This window comes from Artemia franciscana, chromosome 18 (assembly GCF_032884065.1).
Source record: "Artemia franciscana chromosome 18, ASM3288406v1, whole genome shotgun sequence".
In the NCBI taxonomy this organism is placed as follows: domain Eukaryota; kingdom Metazoa; phylum Arthropoda; class Branchiopoda; order Anostraca; family Artemiidae; genus Artemia; species Artemia franciscana.
Window position 1 is genome coordinate 8,369,559 of NC_088880.1, and position 18,044 is coordinate 8,387,602.

Below are 18,044 nucleotides of genomic sequence, written 5' to 3' on the forward strand. Positions count from 1 at the left end.
ATTGCATGGTTTTCGGCTGTAGCAATATGTTTCGAAATTTTTAAACTGAAAGTGCCACAAAATGTGGCTGCATTTTCAAATAAGGCAGAATATGAGGGTTTAAACAACATAGGACACAACTATAAAATTAGAACTAACTGTAGGTCAAACTGTGTATGAAAATTGAATAATTAATCACATTTGATTTTGCAAATCAGTGAATCATCTGATTTACGAAGAATACCCAATTTTACATCTCTGCTGGTAGCCTACTGACTATTTTGGTTTGTGTTTTTTTTATAAGGCATGAGTTTCCTTCTTCTTCTGATGTGGGTAACCCCTTTCCAAGTCAGTCAAAAGTAGCTTGTTTAGTATTTTGTATTGTTTTTTTTTTATCTACTTAGCTTTTACAGCACCTTCCATAAAATTATATTGAGGCAGTTTAGAAGTAAACTTACCTCTGCAGTCAGAATTGCACCCTGAATCCAAATTTAACATGTGTTTGTTTCAGAAATGAACTTCACCCCTCCTCGCTCCTGATTTGCAAACATATACATTAGCTGGTATGCCTATATAGTAAAGTTCATTTCCAATGCAAATAATGTTAAATTTGGATTTAAGAACAATTCTGGCTATAGAGGTAGGCTAAGTCTACTTCTTAGTTACCTGAATAGTCCATAAACATTAACTTTACCCATCACTTCAAAATTCCAATAATTATCTTTTTAAAAGTTCTAAAATACTCACTTGTGGTGGTTAAATTCAAGTTAAGGGTTTTTTTTGCTGTTGTAAAAGGTAGTTAAATTTGGTGAATAAAGCTCAGGAATGTATCCAGAGCTTTAATGGTTCCCTTAGAAGAAATTTTTATGTTCATAACTCTACTCTTTTTCCTTCCAGAGGGCAATGGCCCTTAAAAATCTTATTATAACAAAAATAATATCTTTTGTTATTCAACAGATCTTAATTTGGCATTTTTTTTGCCAAATGCTATCTTTAGCATTCAACAGATCCACAGATCTTAATTTGCTCCGAAGTGCAAATTAAGATAATTAATTAAGGTAAGGTAAGGTAAATTGTTCCAAAACTTAAGAAGAAAAATCAGAGAAAGGCTAATGTCATGACTATAAAGAGAATAAAGAGCCCAACTGTGTACAATACTATTGAAAGCCTTAGAAATATCAAGGGCACAAATGTGAAGACAATACCTTTTAGCAGAAGCATCTTCAAAAAAGCAAGCCAGAGCATGGTTAGCATGCTGGCAATCAATGCCAGACCAAAAACCAAGCTCGTTCTTCCCAAAATTAGCATTCAAATTGATTAAAGGAAGCAAAATATATTCAAAGATTTTGTCAAGATTACAAGTAACCAGGATTGGCCTGTAAGAAGGACAGTCCAATGGACTCTTACCTTGCTTAAGAATGGAAGCAACAGTTCCACACAAAAAGCTATCAGGAGCAAGAGAACAACAAATACACATTTAGAAAAGCAACAGTAAATGGAAAAACAAAGACTGGTAATTTACTCTAAGATGATAAGCACTAATTCCATCAACATCAACAGAGCTTGATTTCAATTTCTTACAGATGCAATTAAAGCACCAACAGAAATGGGAAGAACTTGTGCCTGAGTCAAGGAAGACAGGAGAACCAAATCAAGCAACTTTGAGTAGAATGTGTACACTGCATAATTCAATTTGGAAAATATAACTTAATAGTGGTCAGACCACACAGTTGGCACACAGATTTGCTGAGTTATTTAATTTGAATATATTAATCACTTTGTCCCATTCATTCTTGTTGAAAAAACCAAATATGGTTAAATGATAGCCTTTATACAGCCAAATAAATTTAATCAAAAGTTAATGCTTTTAAAATGCCTGCTGCTGTAAATAAATAAAATTCATATACTTTTGAAAAGATAAGCAATCATCTTGGATCTTTAATATCGATGCTTCACTGTCACCAGTTAATACTTTCTTCTGTAAACAAATGTTTGAAAAAGGTATACTTTTAACAAGTTAAGATATTTTGCATGGAATGCAAATTTACTATTACTATAGGCTCTATAGATTTACTTCACTATGAATTTGATATTGGTGTAACATAGTGGATCATAGGGTTTTATTCTGGCAAGGGATTGCCCTCCCCCACACTGCATAAAGTTTAGTTTTAGTTGGAAACTGCATTGAAAATGGTTCCAATTATGATACATGGTTTTATATGCTTATTTTTAAATATTAGTTGTTTGTGTAAAAATTCATTTTACTCATTATCTTAGGAGAATGTTTTCATACAGCATCTCATGTTTTTGAGGATTACATGGTTTTCAGCTGTAGCAAAATCTTTCAAAATTTTCAAACTTAAAGTGCTGCAAAATGTGGCTGCATTTTCAGATAAGGCAGAATATGAGAGTTTAAACAGCATAGGACACAAGTATAAAATTAGAACTAACTGTAAGTCAAACTGTGTATGACAATTGAATAATTAATCAAATTTGATTTTGTGAATGCAAAATCAAATTGGCTGATGGTATCTGTGGGGTGCCTGTGCAGTGGCTGATGGTGTCTTTGGGAAGAAAGTTAGGAACACAACTAGGAATGTTATTGAAAATGTTTCGTTTTTAATAAACAAGAGAAGGGCTTATACAAAAATTACCTGAGTCATAGATCACATGAAAATAAGAAGAATGCAAAGAAAATGGAGAAATCATTTAAATTCCAAATAAAGAGGTGTGAAGTGGAGCCATGGATAAAATTACTGAGGATCTGGCAGATTCAGCTAGCCAGTATAACACTAAAATATTATTGGCTACTGGCATTTTAATAAATTGGCATGTTAATGTTAATAAATTCAAACTATGTTAACTTTCTTTGCTGGTGAAAAACATAAAATGCAAGTTTTATTGATAAATGTGTCTCTGCTTTGGAACATCCTATGGCCATGATCCAACTTCTGCCTTCATTTTGAGTTAGGTCTTACTGTACAAAAATAATCTAAGGATGGGACTATCATAACTCTGATAAAACCTGTATAAACAGCATAAATAAAAAATTACTGAAACTTCCTCCAAAACTAAATCTTAAGGAAGAGGAATTTATATTGAGATTTTGCCCTTGGTCCCCCTGATCTTTGAGTGTCAGCTAGTGGTGGTTTAACTCAATTATTTACTTTTTCTTTTTAAAATTTTCTATGAAAATTTTAAATATTGCAAGGAGGGCAAGGGATTACCCTCCCCCCACGGCATAAAGTTTAGTTTTAGCTGGACTGCATTAAAGATGGTTCTAAATGTGATACACACTTTTGTATGCTTATTTTGTTTTTGCTACAAATTTACAAACCATTTTGTTATTTGGTTAAACTATTATAATTACTAGGCAACCAGCAGAGGATTTGGAAAAATGCCAATCCACTTCAGTAGATTTATGTAATAGTAGGGAAGAGTCCCTTAATATTAATTATTGCCTGCCTTCTTCTATGCCTGGTTTATCAGTTAAACAATTTTACCTTTAACAATTGAACAGTATACATAATGAAGAAATTTAGGCAAGTGGCCTCCAAAATATGACAATTTGTTCCTCAGTTTCTAATAGGGTAAAGGTACTAATGGTCAACAGTTTTTGTTAGAAACCATTCTTTTCTACTCCAGAAGGCTTAATTTTAAGACTTTTGGTCTGAAAAGGGTTTCAGTATGTAGGGAAAACATCTACAAATCTAGAAGTTTGAACTTTCATCAGAAAAGGGTACAAAACTTCGATTTTCTTAAATTGGACCTTTTCACCTATAAATTTGACAGACCAAATAGTTGCCTGTTTTTGATGTAAGTCAGAACCCAATGGGACATGTTTCAAAATGCTTGGGGAATACCTGTTGGTGGATCCTGGTGCATTTGACGTGCCTAGTCTTTGTACTTTATTTCTTTGTTTCTCCTCAACCTTTTCTAATGTGTAAATGTATAAAACACTATTCACATAGTAGAAGCAAAAACTGGAAAAATTGCCTCAAGCACAGAGATAAATTGGATAATCATATGGTGTGTAATTGTGTGACCTAGGTTTCTATAATACAATGTGTGATATAATAGTGTTATATAGGTCTCTCTATCAACACTATCTGGAATGGCCAACTTCCTCTGAGCTTTAATGGTCCTACAAAGATTTCATTGTTGTTGACAGTAAAAGTGTTTTCAATATTTGGCCATTTCAAAGTTAATCTCCCATTTTAATCTGCTTCAAATATTTGTAGTCTAGACTACCCTCTGTCATAGAAGTCCAGAATTCTTCAAATATGCATGCCCTACTTAAGATTGTTTGAAGTTTGTGATGCCAAGCAGTTCAACATGTTTCATGAGCATTTTGGATGGGATAGGGTCTAAGAAAACAAAAGTTGATTTCACAGATTTTATTAAGTTTATTGCTATTATATTTGACTTAGTGGAATTCTTAGCTTTATCCAAAAAACTGGTAGGATTTTGATGTGGTCATTTTGATAGACTTCAAGGATCAGCTGGTCATTTACATATTAACACCTTTGAGGGATTCTTACCAATGTCATTAATGAATAATACATATAATAGTGGTCCTAGCAAGGTTCCTTGAGGAACTCCACACTAATTAGGGAGGGGTTCAGAGAGAATAGTTAGCATATTACAGTTTGGGATCTTTTTGATAGAAAACATGTATATCCACACATACATATATAGACCAGCCCCCTCCAATGCTCACCATTTTCCCAAACACACCAAATTAAAATTTTCAGATAATAATTTTGTTCAGCCTGGGTGAAAGGCCTAGAAATTATGTCTTTGAGGACAGCACCACCCACACAGATAGCCGTCAGGGCAAGGGTTGTAAGTTGTTCCCTGGGGGCATATAAGGTTTTATTGAAAGGGTGGTTGTATAAGCTTCGGAAGGGGCTCATTGGACTGGTAACCGTAAGTTCTAGTGCCTTTTTTAAGAGTCAAAGTGATCAGAGGGTGGCTATCCTCCCCCCTATCTTTTTGGGTTTTAGACCAGGGCACTTTGTATAGAAGGATTTTTTGTAGAAACTTTGAAAGGGGCTCATTTAACTGGAAATTGAAACGCCTTGTACTCTTATAATAGGCGAAAGTCATTGGAGTGCAACTAGCCCCACCCCCTAAGTCCAAAATTTCCCCAAGTACATCAAGTGAAAATTTTGAGATAGCCATTTTGCCCAGCGTACTTGAAAGCTCCAGTAATTGAAGATGATGACCCCCCTCACAGCCCTCAGGGCAAGGATTGTAAGTTATGCCCTTGGACATATAAGGTTTGAATGGAAACGGTGATCATATAAACTTTGGAAGGGGTTCAATAGATCAGGAATCAGAAATTCTAGTTCCCTTTTTAAGAGTCAAGGTGATTGCTAGTCCCCCTCCCCTTGCTGTCTATTTTCCCCAAATGCATATAGTGGAAATTTTGAGATAATCATTTGTCCAAAAACAGTCCAAAGATCATATAATAATTATAATAATTTATTTATCACCCACCTTACAAAACAGAGTTAAGTGGAGTAAATACAAAATGAAAACAAGAAACAAATTTTCTTATTCAAATATAACAAGTCCCTTTGGGTTGACACAGCCCCCATAGTCTGGGGGTAAAAATTATAAGTTATGCCCTGAGGACAAATAAACTTTTAGTGAAGGGGTGGTTTTGTGTACTTTAGAAGAGGCTCATTTTATAGGAAATTTAATGCTCTAGCTCCCTTATAAGAGTCAAAATTGAAGGAGGGTAACTAGCCCCCCCTTCCTTGGCACCCCCTTTTCCCAAAATAGCTCTGATCAGAATTGTGAGATAGCTTTTTTGTCCATAATAGTCCAAAGAGCATATAGCAATGCCTTCAGGGTGGACACAACCAGGGACAAGGCTTGTAACTTATTCCTGGGCATATAAGGTTTTTATGGAACAGATGGTTGTATAAACTTCAGATTGGATGAACATTCGATTCTAAGACAGAAGATCTAGTGCCCTTTTTAAGAGTAAAAAGGGAATGGGTGGCAACCAGCCCTCTCCCACAAGCCTATCTTTCCCCAAAACGCATCCAATCAAAATTTTAAGAGAACAATTTTGTTCAGCATTGTTAAAAGGTCCAGTAGTTGTGTCTTTGGGGATGTCAACCTCCTCACAGTCCTCAAGTTAAGAACTTTAAGTTAGGCAATTTGTCCAGTGTTTACAAATAGTATATGTTATTGAGAAAGGTATGCATGATTCAACTTTATTTTCCAATAAGAAAAAGGGAATTCAAGTGAGCCTTTCAGAGAATGTTGAGGGGGGTATTGAACTAAATCAAAACACCATATGTGTGTAAAGATTGTCAAAAGCACGTAACTAATGAATGACTGCTTATATTAATTTGGAACTTACAGGAAATGACAAGGGAGATTATCAAAAAGGGAATACTTGCATGCTACTACACTACTAAATTTACAATATTGAGGGAAAATTTGAACAAAATCAATAGACTATTTCATGCATGCACATTGTCAAAAGAACTTACCTCAAGAAGTGATTTGGTTATTAAGTGGGAACTTTCAGAGAATGCTAAAAGGAGAAAATCATTTGACCAAACGGTAATATGAACATGCTACTACTAGTATTCCTATCACTGCTACATTTACTACTACTGCTACTTCAACTATTGCTTCTATTACTACTACTTGTAAAGGCAATGTGCTAATATTGCTGCTGCAACTTGTACTACCTTTATTACATTTGATACTGCTACTAGTAGCTCCAATGAAAAAAGTAAGACGGCACTGGACTCTTAAGGTCAAAACCGGTAGTGCTGATCTCTGTTTCATGTCCCTTCAGCCAGGAAGTGCAATGGGGGGGGGGGCTGGGAGCCAACCTTTCTTTGCTTTCGCGCACCCTTTCTGCTTACCTTTCCCAAATTTCTCCTGGTACCCATTTAGGGCTGGGTCGACTCTGGCTGAGCTTACAGAGTCACGCCACTGACCTCTGTCCCAAACTAAATAACCAGTCACAACTGGGCTTGAACCCATACCCCTCACACCACCGAGCCAACCACTTAGCCAGGACAGCTAAATACTACTACTATGACGTATGTATGCAGGCTGTAAAAGGGCGTAACAGCAATATGTTAAGGACAGTTTGGGCTGTGAAGTCGAAATTAACAGGGTTTGTTTTGGGTGATGTTCAACTACCAAAAAGAAATTATTGCACCCTATTGCTACTGCTTCTACTCATACAACTATTGCTCCTACTATTATTACTACTTCAACTGCTGCCCATAAAGCTAAGGTTACTACTACTACTGCTGCTACTAAAACTAAGGACATTAAGGTGAAAAATTTGGGAATTATTGAAACTGTATTAAACTAAATCAAAACACCCTATGCTTACACAGGATGCTAAGAGGACGTATACATCAGGAACAGTTGATGTTATTAAGTTTAAACTTTCAGCGTGTTTTGAAGGGGATCTTCACGAAACAAGAGGTTCTATGTGCATACTGCTACTAATGCTACTACAACTGTTGCTTCTACGCAAGCTAAGAGTAGTAAGGTGGAACTTTCAAGGAATATTTATGCAGATGTTGAACTAAATCAGAAAGTTCTGGTGTCATTTTAAGAGTTAAAAGAGACTGGAGAGCCTCTACAAAATATCATTCCCAAAAAATTATTTGTATGCTCTTCGACAGCTTGGATACACTTACAGTCTTTTGATTTATTTATTTGCTTTATTTAAGAGTAAAATGAGACTGGAAGGCAAGAAGTCACCCTCCCAACTCGATTCATTTTCGAAACACATACAGTCAAAGTCTTCAGACAGTCACTTTGTTCAGCGTAGTAGAACGGTCCAATAACTATATCTCTAGGGATATTGGGCATGTCAACCCCCACACTTATGTAATCGTTCCATTATGCTTTCAAACTAAATGCTGCTTTAAAACTAAATAAAAGGGCCCTGTGTGTATGTTTGCCAATAAGACACCTCAGCAACATATCGATAATGATTGGGGACATTAAGTTGAAACTTTTGTGGCTACTACGACTGCTACTTCTGCTCTTACAATGTAAATAAAGCAAAAGACTGTAAGTGTATCCAAGCTGTCAAAGTGCATATAAACAATTCATTGGGAACGGTATTTTGTTTATTTTTCAAGTCAACTTGAGGAGGTAAAAAATTAAATCAAACAACATTATTTGTTTCAGAATTAAACATTGGTTAAAAAGTCTGTCCAACCTACAAATAGTAAGCCAAACTATGGATTTTATAGTAAAAAACGTAAAGATGTATAATATTTTTTCCTATAAAAAATTTTGTCAATAAAAAACGAGCAGAAATAAATTAAAAAAAAGTTTTTCCAAAAAACAAGCTTTTCAAAGAAAAGAAAACACCTCCGTTAAACCAAAACTGAGCATCTAGAAAGTCAAATGATTTTCCAAATTTAAAATTACCACAAATCACTTTCAATAAATAAATGAAACCCAAAACAAACTGAAATTAGGATAAATATCTGAGTCAAACTCAAAACCAACCAAAACTAGATCTACGTTGCATGGGCAACGTGAGGTGTTGTGGCAACTTTTGTTTGGCTTCGCCGAGTAAAGTGTTGTTTCCTTTGGTTTTGTTTCCTCGCTTCGATTAAACGCTGAAGTTGTTAATCTGTAAGGATCTTAAAATAAATACTAGGTGCACCAACTCACAAAATTTGCAAACCCCTCATTGCAACTAGCAAAAGTTGCAAACCCCTCACCTATGAAGATGACTGTAACCTAGCAGCCGATGATTACTTACAATCCCCTACATGTCTTACCACTGGAACCAAATTGGTCTTACCATCAAATACACCCAAAACAAATAATAGGTACACCAACTAGCAAAAGATGCGAACCTCTCATTGTCGAAGATGATTATGAGCTAACAGGCGACTATTACTTAAAACTTCCCTATATGTCTCACAATTGTTATAAGCCTATTTTTGATTTCAGTGTGTACCTTACTACTGAAGTTGTCAACTCCTTTAAACTTTTAAACTTGTATATCTCATGAAAGAATTTTTCTACCAAAAAATGGATGATATATACTTTGATCAGCTCATTAAGAGCTATCGACTGCCGTCGCAAAAAAATCTATCTATCTTAGTTCAAAAGTTGACTTTTTTGCCGTAGGCCAAGTTTCTAACGTCATCATTTAGAAAAGAGCTAAGGATAAACTCTAATTTCTTTAGTAATGAGAGGACTTTTAAAGTTTAAGAGGCACATTTGATACCATTTCTCTACCGCAATCCCAAGTGCTAATACCCGAATGATAAACTCAGCTGAAATCATGAACAAAAATGGGTAGATACAATAGATTTTTGGCCCCGGGCAAGAGTTCTATGAAGCTTTTCAAAATGCAAAGTCATATTCATCAATCCGGCCTAAGGTCCACACTTTCCGTAAAAATTGCAGAGGTTAGACCCTTACCACTTTCTAGGAATAAGCTGAAATTGGGGTACTAAGTGTTGCTCTCGCAACACAATTAATATGATTAGTCCTGACAACCCCCATGCCTTCTCAAGACCAGAAAATAATTTGTACTTTCTGAAAACGAAATACATTTTAAATGTTTTCACCTTTTTACTTTAATAAATAAGAACTTCTTTAAAATTTAAGGAATAAATATCAGAATATGTATATTAAACTGACAATCCATGGCAATTTTTTTTCCGGCCCCGGTTTTTATGGCACTTGGTATTAACCAAGTGATATATAGCGATCGCAAATTCTGTTGGTCCCGATTTTGCTACTGTAGGCTCTTCCAGGTAAGCTAGGACGATGAAATATGGCAAGCGTATCAGGGACCAGACCAGATTAAATTAGAAATAGTCGTTTTCCCGATTTCCCCATCTGGGGTGGGGTGTGGGGAGCCGGTTAATTCAGAAAAAATGAAGTATTTTTAACTGCCGAACGGGTGATGTAATCTTAATGAAGTTTGATGTTTGGAAGGACCTCGTGTCTCAGAGCTCTTGTTTTAAATTCCAACCGCCATTAAGCCTCTGATTTTCCTTTAAGATCAATCTATCGATTCTTAAAATTTTGCTAGAGCTCATACCATATTAGCTCTTGACTCTTCTGTCAAGATAATAACAGAGTGCACTTGTGCCCAAATGGCACAAGTGCCATTTGAGCTCTTAGCTCTTGTTCTTAGCTGCCATTGAAGTTTTCAATAAGACATAAATTTTGCTTTTAATAATTAGATTCTTGGATCTTCCTAGATATATTCACTTGAATCTACATGCTATAGCCTACAATAAGAAATAGCTATATTTAGAAAAAAATATCTGGGAAAGTAAAAAAAAGAATAATGACTTACTAAGGGCGACAACTCTGTTATTATCTTTTTAACCATGGTGGTTTTAAATTTCACTTTTTGCTTCCGCCACCTAACAGAAGTTTAACTTTTGACTACTATGCCAGCTTAATCAATAAAACCAGGTAAGTAGTAAGCTCAAAATTTAAGTATACTCTCATTCTATTTAACCCCTCTCTCCCCAGCCCCAGGATATATAAAAAACTTTCATAAAATATCAAAATAATGGTATTTTATAATATGCAGCTTGTTTCTATTACCAGATTATCATGTTTTCTTTCAATCATTTCAAACAGGACTGGTATATATATAATTCCGTTGAAATCACTTAGGCAGTTTGGTTTTCACCCTTTCAGAAAACAACAAACCTGCTTTAATATAGAAGACATGATGCATCCCAAGATGATTAAAAACAAACATATATTAGGACAATATCGTTGACCATCCTGTCATTATCCTCCTCTCAGAATTTCATAAATTCTTAATTTGATGAAAAATCATTATACCCATAATTTATCCCATATCTTTTACATATTTTAGTTTTAAAATGACATTACAAAGGCCAATTCTCGCATGTTAAGCTCATTGGAATTTAACCATAACGATATCACTTGAGCAGATAATCACTGAATTAGATTGAGCAAATGAATTAGTTATGAGAATAATCAGGTTAAAATTTGAATTTACGCTTGAATACAATATGATAAACTATATTTCATAAGTCAGTCTTCATCAGAGTATTGAACTGGAAGCTCTAAATCTTTCTCCTTATGCTGAAAAACTAGGGTAAATGTTGTTTTTCATTGACATTTTGCTTTATTTTGGAACCTAGTTCTGTTCGATCGACTTGTGGTCAAGAGTGTATCTTTTTGGGAGAGGAGGGGACAAAAAATACATTTTTGTTACTTTTTTACGAGTAGAACGAAAGTTTTACAGGTATGCGGTTCAAACCCGGTACCCCCCCCCCTTTTGGATATAGCCTTACTTTTGGTCTCTCTATTCAATTTACTTCCATATTGTGAGAGGATCTATCACAAATCTGTTTTGAAATATGACGTGAAAGCTTTGTGTTAACTTATAAAAATTTGTAATACAACTTTCTTAGGTAAAATTTTACCTACGTAGGGTCGTTTGAGAGACCTTCTTAGGGTCCTAAAATCATAGGGCCGTTTGAGAATCTCGAGAAGTAGTTGAGATAGGTGAATAGAACTTCATCAATGGATCCACGCTTTAATATATATTAAGGAAAGCGCGTTAACATGCGTTTCTAACTAGAATCCCATGTCTAGATAAGTGTCTTTTTCTCCTCAACACCCCGCTCTTTACGGTAAAGTTTGACCCTTTCTCTTAACTCTACTTTTTAAAACAGTAAGAAACTTTAGCGTAAAGAGCGGGGCGCTGAGGAGGAAAAGCCTCTGTCATATACGGAGTAATTTCTGTTCGTTTTAAGTTTTCATGTTGCTCCTTACTTTCATATAAAAACTTGTTTTTTCTATTTAATTTCTGGACGTTTTTGAATTAATGCATGTTTTGATCTTGGCTCTCCGCACATAAATAATAAAAAAAAAATTTGCATATTAATTAATTGCAATTATCGGAAGAAAAAGGAGTGATGAGGAGGCCATATTCCCCTCTAATTTTTTGATTACTTAAAAAGGCAAATAGAACTTAAAAAGGCAAATAGAAGGAGGTAAACCCCTCATATGCGTAATAATTTTTGTTCGTTTTAAGTTTTAATGCTGCTCCTCACTTTCAGTAGAAAAAACTTTTTATATTTATTTTTTCGTTGTTTTTTTAAATAATGCTAGAAAATCCTGCGCCTCCTCCATTGAATGTCTCTTCCCCAATAAGATGTTCCTATATGGAAATATCCTCCCTCGTACCCCCCCTCAACCCTCCCCCCTAAACCAAAAAAATCTCCCTGAAAACGTCTGTACACTTCCCAGTAACCATTACTATATGTAAACACTGGTCAAAGTTTGTAACTCGCAGCCCTTCCCACGGGGACTGCGGGAAAGTAAATCGTCCCTAAAGACATAGTTATTAGGTTTTTCAACTATGGTGAATAAAATGGCTATCTCAGAATTTTGACCCGGTGACTTTTGGGAAAAAATGAGTGTGGGAGGGGGCCTAGGTGTCCTCCAATTTTTTGGTCACTTAAAAAGGGCACTAGAACTTTTAATTTCCGCTAGAATGAGCCCTCTCGTGACATTCTAGGACCACTCAGTCGATACGATCACCCTGGAAAAAAAAACCAAATAAACACGCATCCGTGATCTGTCTTCCGGCAAAAAAATGCGTAATTCCACATTTTTGTAGATAGGAGCTTGAAATTTCTACAATAAGATTCTCTGATACGCTGAATCTGATTGTGTGATTTTCGTTAAGATTGTATGACTTTTAGGGGGTGTTTCCACCTATTTTCTAAAATGAGGCGAATTTTCTCAGGCTCATAACTTTGGATGGGTAAAACTAATCTTGATGAAACTAATATATTTAAAATCAGCATTAAAATTTTATTCTTTAGATGTAACTATTGGTATTAAAATTCCATTTTTTAGAGTTTCGGTTATTATTGAGCCGGGTCGCTCCTTACTACAGTTCGTTACTACGAACTGTTTGATTTGTGACACTGGTTGTTTAATTATTGTTCATTTTAGGTGGTTCAGAATGCCAATACTCTATTCAGTCATTGCAAGGGGGAAAATCGTACTTGCAAGATTTGCTACATGCTCAGGCAATTTTGGTGAAGTCGCAGATCAAATTCTGCCCAAGATTGACTCTGCTGATGCATCGAAACTAACATATGGTCTTGGAGAGTATATGTGTCATTATATTGTGGAGGACAAAGTTACATATCTATGTATCACAGACACAGTAAGTCTGATGTTTCACTCTTTTTTTTACTATGTTTATATTATTCCATTGAGTATTTTTGTCCTAGCCGAATATAGCGAATAGACCTAAACGATTGGTTGACATACTAGACTTGAAACCCTTTGTTTGACAGGACCCAGGTCCGAGTCCTGGTGTTGCGGGTAGTTTGTCTACTATTTCACTTTTTTTTTGTTGGACTATGTTTATATTATTCAAATGAGTATTTTTGTCCTAGCTGAATATTGCCGTCCTAAACGATTGGTTAGTGTACTAGACTTGAAACCCTTTGTTTGAGAGGACCCGGGTTGAGTCCTAGTATCGCTGGTAGTCCGCAGTCCGTCCTAAACGATTGGTTAGCGTACTAGACTTGAAACCCTTTTGTTTGAGAGGATCCGGGTTGAGTCCTAGTATCGCTGGTAGTTTGTCTACTATTTTACGTTTTTTGTTGGACTATGTTTATATTATTCAAATGAGTGTTTTTGTCCTAGCTGAATATTGCCGTCCTAAACGATTGGTGAGTGTACTAGACTTGAAACCCTTTATTTTAGAGGACCCGGGTTCGAATCCTGGTGTCGCTGGTAGTTTGTCTACTATTTCACTTTTTTTTGTTGGACTACGTTTATATTATTCAAATGAGTATTTTTGTCTTAGCTGAATATAGCCGTCCTAAACGATTGGTTAGCGTACTAGACTTGAAACCCTTTGTTTGAAAGGACATGGGTTCGAGTCCTAGTGTCGCTGGTAGTTTGGTTTGAATGGGGCTCGGTGGCATTACTCTCTAAGCTCAACCACCGTCGACTCAGTTTCAAATGGGTACTTGGAGAAACCTTGGGAAGGTAAACAAGAAAGGTGTGAGAAAACACAGAATGGCTGACATCCAACATCTTTTTCCACTTCCTGACTAAAGGGTTATGAAACGGAGATCAGCACCGTCGGTAGGCATTATAAAATCTGATGTCTCGTTCTTTACCTTATCTTAAGAGTATATTGGACAACATGCAAATAAAGATGGAGAAAATGTGTTCGCCGTAAAAAATGCAGTTCATTCTTTAAACAAAATGGGAGAAAATGTCAAACTTTGGCATAAAGAGGGAGGGGGTTAAAACGGGCCAGACCATTTCATTTAATGAATAATTTCTTTGTTCTTAGTCTTAGTGTCGCTCTTTGCTTTCATTTGAGAAAATTTGTTTTTTATTCAATTTTTGTTTGGATTTCATAGTATACCCAGGGGTACCCTAAATGCAGGGAGTGTTACAATCACCACAATCTGGCTCTTTAAATCCGGTACCACTAGGAGCCAGTGGGAATATCCTATGGATTTTATGGGTTTTTGCGTAATGTACCTTGTAATTAACATTGAAAAAAAGTATTTTGGGACTTTCGTTCAAATTTCACCTTATATTATATGGGGATTACCTGACTCATATACCCAAAAAAGACCCACTGGATAGGCACAAAGGATGGTGAATCTAACTTTATTCCAGGGGTGGTGATCCACGATTTTATTTCAGCATACAATATTTATCTGTTGGACCCCACATCAGCATGAAATGAAATGGTATTCACATCAGGTGTATAAAGACGAACCAAAGATGAACATTTCTCAAAGGCTATTCCATTCATCAGATTACTGGTTGTAAACTACCTTTAACTTGTCAAGTTTTGTTTCATAATTTACGTGCAGTGAAACTAACTATAAGACTTAGCTATTAACTATAACTTATTAAATATAACATATAACTATAACTTATTAATATAACTTATTAACTATCAACTTTAAGTTTTTAACTATAACTTATTACCTATAGCTTATTGCTATAACTTATTGATATAACTTATTAACTAGTAATTATTAACTATAAGTTAACATATAAATTAATTATAACTATAGTATAGACATTACTCGCCATACGAGTAATGTTTATTTTTTTGGGAAAAGCACGAATCCTGACTAAATATGAGCAAGATGCGATTATTAAGCTCGCAAAACTTGTCGAGTAGAGAGCTCTTCGTAAAAACCAAAAGAAAATATTAGAAGTGTCGGTAAATGAGCCTCTTTTGTGGGTCAGGGTGATACGAATCAACCAGGGGAAGGGTGAATTAAATGGGTCAACTTCAACAACATTAGAAATTCACTAGCTTTTAATAACACGCTCTGGCATCATGAATTTATTAATACTAACCCAGTGTATTTCAGGATCAAATTTGAAAATTGAAAAATCGATACATTTAAGCAGAGACGGAAAACTTGCATAGCGTTATATAAATACATTATTCATTACATAAATAAAAACTTGCATAGCGCACTTACATAGGATAAAGGATACTTACATAAATGATAAAACATATTTAAAGAGCAATGGAAGGCGAATTTATACAAAAAAAGTACATTTATCTGGTAACAAAATCATTGACATACTCTGTTATCCTGGTCAAAACCAAAACAAAAAACTAAATTTCAAAACTGCAACTGACTATGAATGAGAATGTTGTGTGTGATTTGGATCGGAATATCCAACATTTTTATGTCCTTAAAATTTTTTTGTTAATCTTGCTCATCTCAATCTAGAAACCTTCCCCAAAACGAATTTTTGGGGATGGTTTGTAGCGGTTGCTTACCCCGGTAAGAGAGGAAGCTTTCACTTCTTACTTAAGAAATCTGCCTGTATTGAACTGTCAGTATTTTATTTTGTTGTATTTGCTTCTAACAGTGAAAGGTAAAAATGGTACTACATATATTTCTTATCTTTTTTTTGTGACTGTTCTAAGCCCAATGAATGGGAGATCTTTAAGAGGTTTGTACACCTCTCCTTCTGGAATATTAAAAAAAAACGAGTTTTTTTAAATGAAAGTAAGGAGCGACATTAAAACTTAAAACGAACAGAAATTACTCCGTATATGAAAGGGGCTTTTCCTCTTCAATGCCCCGCTCTTTACGCTAAAGTTTGACTCTTTCTCTTAACTCTACTTCTTAAAACAGTAAAAAACTGTTAGAATGAAGCTAGAATGAGCCCTCTCGCGACATTCTAGGACCACTGGGTCAATACGATCACCCCTGGAAAAAAACAACAAATAAACACGCATCCGTGATTCGTCTTCTGGCAAAAAATGCGAAATTCCACATTTTTGTAGATAGAAGCTTGAAACTTCTACAATAAGTTTCTCTGATACGCTGAATCTGATGGTGTCATTTTCGTTAAGATTGTATGACTTTTAGGGGGTGTTTTACTCTATTTTCTAAAATGGGGCAAATTTTCTCAGCCTCGTAACTTTTGATAGGTCAGACTAATCTTGATAAAAGTTATATATTTAAAATCAGTATTAAAATGCGATTTTTTATGTAACTATTGGTATCAAAATTCCATTTTTTAGAGTTTCGGTTACTATTGAGCCGGGTCGCTCCTTACTACAGTTCGTTACCACGAATTGTTTGATAAAAATTGTAGAAATTCCAAATTGGCATTCTTAAAATTGTTGGAACTCGGGTAGCAAGTGCCCAGAAATGTGAAATGGAAACATAATAACTGTATAATGTCGTCCTGTATATTAAAAAAAAATCGAATACGGATGGTTGAATTTTTTGGTGCTGTTTTTTTTTTCCCATATTCTGACTCCGTGGTTGAAGTGTTCAAAACATATTAGATAAACATATTGCATATTAGGTAAGGATATATTAGATAAACATAGAGGCCAGAGCTGGTCTTTGTCATTATTGGGCTTTAGGATTTTTTTTTGCCGTTTCTGATAACAATTGCCGGTGGTTGACCGACTTTTGAGCTACAAAGCTGAATTTATATTTATATTCAACATCCTTTGATATCAGAAAATAAAAACATTAGCAAGTCCTATAAAATCTACTCTATTTGTTTTCCAAACACTAAATGCTACTATATACTGTCCAAATACTATACGACTATCCAAATAGTATATTATTTTTGGAAGCTACGATAATGACAATGATCAAATATGGCTCTGAAGCATGGGCGCTCCGAAAAGTATACGAAAATTTACTAGATATTTTCCAGAGAAATTGCCTACGGATTGTTCCGAGTACCCGGCTGACTAACAGTATTTCAAACAGTGGGCTGTACGAAAAATGTGGTTCAATACCGCTTTCTAGGGCTATAATGAAAGAAAGGTTGAGATGGCTAGGGCAAGCTCTGCGGATAAATGATAACAGATTGCCAAAGATTGTTCTTTTCAAACAACCGTCTAGGGCTAACCGAAAAGCAGGCCATCTTCCTCTGGGGTGGGAGGATTTCAGAAAGAAAGATTTAAAGGAAATGGGAACTTCCTGGGAGGGTGTAAAGATTCTTTTCTGTTTCACAATCCGACTTGCAATCGTTGGTTATGTCTGTGCAAAAAGGACTGGTAATTGTGACTTGGGACTATAGAGTTTGCTTATTATTGCTAGAAGAAATGCCTACATCAGAATATAACTACAAGAAAATTTTCCTAGAAATTTTAGCTTGTCTAAACCAATTTGAAATTAACGAAACAAAAAAAAAACAACATAAATTAGTAGTTTTACTATATATTCTGTATCAGTTTCCCTAAAACCTAATATCGGGTGACTCATGATCGGTTCGGCAGCTTTGGCCCAAATATACTGTAGCTGATTGCATAATTACTAAAGAAAGTTAGATAGGGAAATCCAAATAGGAGAAAAATATAGTAAATAAAGTATAGTTGTGTATTTTTTTCATTTCAAATTTATTTCTAGGACTTTGAGAGGTCGAAGGCTTTTATGTTTTTGAACGAGATCAAGAAGAGGTTTAAAATATCCTATGGCTCAAATGTTTACACAGCCCTTCCTTTTGCCATGAATGCTGAATTTTCAAGGATCCTCTCTTCA

General features: G+C 35.2%; 1 long non-coding RNA gene across 2 annotated transcripts; it reads left to right on the forward strand.

Annotated features, from left to right (window-relative positions):
- Nucleotides 1-39: 39 nt before the first annotated feature.
- Nucleotides 40-18,044, forward strand: LOC136038356 (uncharacterized). Of its 2 annotated transcripts, none has more exons than XR_010620199.1 (3): nt 40-139; nt 12,973-13,189; nt 17,913-18,044. It is a non-coding gene; the product is annotated as an uncharacterized LOC136038356 (long non-coding RNA). The 2 variants fall into 2 exon arrangements; XR_010620200.1 differs by lacking the exon at nt 40-139 and adding an exon at nt 2,305-2,431.